The sequence below is a fragment of the Arachis duranensis genome, chromosome 2 (genome assembly GCF_000817695.3).
Source record: "Arachis duranensis cultivar V14167 chromosome 2, aradu.V14167.gnm2.J7QH, whole genome shotgun sequence".
Classification (NCBI taxonomy): Eukaryota; Viridiplantae; Streptophyta; class Magnoliopsida; order Fabales; family Fabaceae; genus Arachis; species Arachis duranensis.
The window spans coordinates 11,762,136-11,767,079 of NC_029773.3; the positions used below are offsets into that span (position 1 = coordinate 11,762,136).

A 4,944-nucleotide genomic window follows, 5' to 3' on the forward strand; every position below is an offset into this window, starting at 1 on the left:
CATGCATCATATGCATATTACTTGAATTACTTGCTTGTGTATTAACTGGGTGTGCTTAAATGTACTTGCCATGTTAAATGTATATTTGTTATCTGCAGTACTTGTAACCTTCTTGTGCTTGCCTTTGTTTGTTTACTTGTCTGTGAAAGTGCATGATGGAGTTGGAGGTAAGGAGGAATGGCAGAATGGGATTTAGATTTAAGGTTAATTTAAGTTAGGTTTAAATATCCTTAGTAAACCACCTTTTATGGCTTCTGTTTAATACTTTGAGCTCTATAATCTGAGTGTCGGCGTTCTAGGATTGCCTCTGGCATTCCCAGGACCTTATATATTATGTGTGTGGCACCTTTACCATACTGAGAACCTCCGGTTCTCATTCCATACTATGTTGTTGTTTTTCAGATGCAGGTCGAGAGGCATCTCGTTAGGCGTCTGGACCTTTGAAGCGGAGTGGTTACAGGGTTATTTTGTTATGCTATGATGTGTATATATATACTTGGTTTTCTCTCCGCATAACTTGTTCTTTTGATCCTCCTAGAGGTTTATAGAGAGGCAGGATTGTGTATATGTACTTTTGGGTTTTGGATATGTATGTATATATATATGTAAATATTCTCCGGCCAGTCTTGACTTCGCAGGCTGAGGCTGAGTTAGGAGCTTGTTATTTTGTATCTTTGGCACTCTATTCCTACTTCTGTTATCATATGTTTAATAGTTATGGTTTCCTTAGCACGCAGGTTAACCCGTTCCTTGAGCGTTGCGCTTTTATTTTGCGATTTTGTTTCCTCTTTTCTTCACGGCTCCTAGCATATTATAATTCTTCTGCTATTATATGTACTTATTTTATTTTAGAGGTCGTAATACCACACCACCTCTGCTTTACGGCTTAAGCGTAAAGCTTAGCGTGGTAGGGTGTTACAACTATGATAAAACCTAATGATAAGAGTTTTTTAATGTCAAACTTGTACTGCAATAACAATAGAAATAAGAGAATGCAAAAAAAAATCGAACGCTGTAACGGATACGTGTACGGACAATGGTTCATGTGCCGCGGCGGATTCAGGTTCCAATTTCAGATCTCAGAGAGTTTTTCAGCGGATTCGATCGGAGAAGTTGGAGGAGGATGAGGGAAGGACAATGGAGAGGAAGAAACTGCGACGATCGGAGACGGAGACGGAGACGGAGACGGAGACGGAGATGGAGATGGCGAACTCGAACTGCAACGGTAAACGACGAACTCGAACCGCGACGGTGATGAACGGTGAACGGCAAACTAGAACCACGATGGGAGAACAAGGAACAACGAACTCGAACTGCAATGGTGAACGGCGACGAACTCGAACCGCGATGCGAGAACAGTGAACAAGAGACTCGAACTGCAACAGTGAACTCGAAGGCGAATGATTGTTACTTTCTCATCTCTTCTCCATCCTCTCATCTCCATAATTATAGTGGAATGGATTTATGAATGAGGTTTTGAAAAAACGGAATATGGAAAAAGAGTGAGACTAAATCAAAATTACTTTTAATATTTTTTAAAATTATTTTTAACATTATAATTATTTTATATTTTAAAATGTTTTTTTATCTAAATTTTAATTTTTAGACTAAATTATCTCTAAATGTTTTTATCTTAAATTAGATGCATTTTAATTTTAATTTTTACCTAAATGTTTTTTTATCTTAAATTAGATACATTTTATCGATGTATTTCCTAGATCAAGCGATGATATGTAGGATTTTTCAATAAGATCAGAGTGCATAAATTGTTTATTTCAAGAATAAAATCCACGTACATGTATACCATCCTTTAATTTGAGAAATGGATTTTAAAAACATGATTTAATTTTGAAGTAGAGTCAAATTAAATTAAACTAACTAATATATTAACATTGCAAGTTGACTTTGGTGGACAATGACAAAATTTATGAATGAGACCGTTGTCACGCATATGACATGTTAGTCCACACGTTCTTTTGTCAATTCAGAGCAAAATTAAGCATTAACAAATAGAGAAATATATATGAAGGGAGTTTATTTTTTTAACAATTTTGTTAGATAGACAATAAAAATTGTGAATAATGTGAATAATTGATTATATTTCAGACATATTAAATATGAATAAATTAAATTAATTTAACATTTAAATTTTAAAATTAAAATTAACTCTTTTTAATTTATTATTTACATTAAATTGTTTTAAAAAAATATTTTTTATATTTTTTCTTTTTCTAATACTCATTATTATATAAATTATTTTCAAATATGGAACGTGATGAATAAACAACACGTACAAATTAATTAACTTTACATTTATATATCTTATTAATTTTAACATTTATATATCTTATTATTTTAATACTTCAGAAATATAAACCGATATAATGCAAGGGTAATTTACTAATTACTCTAATAAAATATATTCACAAGCCACACACACAAACACAAATCCACAGGAGGGTGTGTTTCGCGTCCAAGTTACTTTCTTTTGATCTCTTCAATGTTCAATCTCCATTTCCCATTTCGTAGTATTCAATTCAACCTTTCAAGGTTCAAGTTTAAAATGTCAAGCCAAAGGTATCTTTGAACAGGCACACGCGCATACACATTTATATATGATGGTTATTCTCACGAAGATATCTTCATGCAAAAATAATAATTTAACATATTTAAATGAATATATTTAACGAAATTATTTAACATTTCATAATATCATACTCATATAAAGATATTTTCATAGAAATAATCATCTATATATCACACAAAATATTAATACATGCCTATGTGTGTCGAGCAAAAGTCTAAAATAATATTTGAGATGGATTATGTGCTTTCAAATAGGTTTTAAGATTTTAATTGCATTAAAATGTCTCCATGATTTAGCCAATACTCTAATATAATCCAAATTAGTTTCTAACTTGTTTTCTATTTATGACATGCTATTGTGATTTGAGAACGTGAATTATTAGTGTCACGTGTTATATTAGGATTTGATCACATGGTATATCATGGACAATAATTCCACATGTAATAATAATGTTTGTTAACATGTTATTTCAATAAATGTGTAGTAATATGATTCCTCCATGTATTATCCATTTGTCATCATTACATATGAATCTTATTAGTCCTTAAATTTTATAGACTCATTTTAGTTTGTGAAATTAAAATATATATATATATATATGTTGAGTTTCAAAAAGGTCTATTAATTCATTGTGATGACAAACATATTGGTTGGGTTAATTAAGTTTATCATAATTAGATTTATGATTAATTGATTGATTAGCATGTAAGGATCAAATTGATTGAAGATCACAGTTATGAGATTAATAGTGTTGATTCACAACAACAATACAACATTTGTATGACGGTTTTTTATTACTTGGCAACAGTTTTAATAGTTGCTAAATTTTTTTGCGAAGCTAAAAAAGTGTCACAGATTTAAATGTCGCCAAGTGACATAGTGACATTTTGGACCACTGTTAGTGAGAAATATCGCTAAATTGTTTGTAACGGTTTTGAAGTATAAAAGCGTCGCTAATTTATAACACTTATTTAAGTTTTTTTATGTTGTCGTGACGATTTGAAATCGTCATTAAATTATTAAATCATGTGACAATTTTTTCTTATATTTTGAGTGTTTTAAACCGTCATGGTATTTTTAGTAATAGTTTAAAACCGTTACTAAGTTATTAGTTCCTATGATAGTTTTTTTTTAATATTTATTGACTTTTTTAACCCATTACAAATATATTTAGTGATGATTTAAAACTATCACTAAATTACTAATTCCTTTAACATATTTCTCCTATATTTAGTGTATTTTAAACGGTGATAATTTCTCCAGCATCAAAGTTTTCTTTTATTAAGTATTACAAAAATGATTTCCATAATAAAAAAACAATTTACATGTATATAAATACTAGTACTACATCAAAAAATTCTATCTCAATAAAATTTTCTACATAAAAACATTTATAGAATCATAGATCTAATTTGTTGTTTATTTAATTCATAATTCATATATCTATAAAGAGCAAATACTACCATACACAATATAAGTATTGTACCTATAACATAATTTATATTTCTAAGTGCTAAACAAATATATGATATTCGTATTCTCACCTATTTGTTTTTACAAGTCTTTTTAGATGGAATTAAATAAAATCAAAACTAGACAAGCATTAATAGATTAATATTAACAAATATATATTAAAATTTTTATCCCAAGTAAATACTATATGACATAGGAGTTTTGCTTTTCTAGGACAGGAAAGGAAAGAGAGTATGGCTGAAAAGGAAAGGTTTTATTTTCTAAAATCAAGTACAATGGCCAAGTAATTATCACCAAAAATGAGCAGAAGAATAATCCATCCCTGTTCAAAAAATCTTTAGAAAACAACAACAAAGAATGTACAAATCAAATAGAATCAAATTGACTTGTATACAGAGATATTTTTTATCTTTCAGGAAAAAAAATTCTACTTATGTAGTGGAAAATATGTATTAAAGATCTTACCTCTGTCCAGTTCTTTAATTTTTGACAAAAAAACTAGCATAATACAATGGTATGTAAAAAACTTTCATAGGATAATATAGAATAAAATAGTAGAGTAATTATTGGAAGTCTTACTTTATCGCCCTAATTATCCTGCTAATACTTAGTTAATATTAATTATATAAAAGTTAATTCTCTATATTTCTTATAAAATAAAATAAAATATTTACTTTAGGGCAATTTACCAATTTAAAACAATTGGTTGAAAGCTTTACCAAATTACAACATTTGGAATTTGGTTACCATTTTGTCTTGAATCAATTTATATAGAAACCGTGGGAGGCAACCACGGATTCCAAATGTACATAAACCCTGGGAGGTAGAAAGGTTTTATGATCAAATCATGTTGTATGTAAACCGTGGTAGGCAGCCACGGTTTA

The 4,944-nt window shown here is 29.5% G+C and overlaps 1 long non-coding RNA gene across 1 annotated transcript in view; it reads left to right on the forward strand.

Annotated features, from left to right (window-relative positions):
* The window catches only part of LOC107473433 (uncharacterized), a 1,761-nt gene extending 1,136 nt beyond the window's left edge, over positions 1 to 625 (forward strand). The window contains exon 4 of the long non-coding RNA XR_001588983.3: positions 403 to 625. This is a non-coding gene — a long non-coding RNA (uncharacterized LOC107473433). The remainder of the gene's footprint in view (positions 1 to 402) is intronic.
* Positions 626 to 4,944: the final 4,319 nt, after the last annotated feature.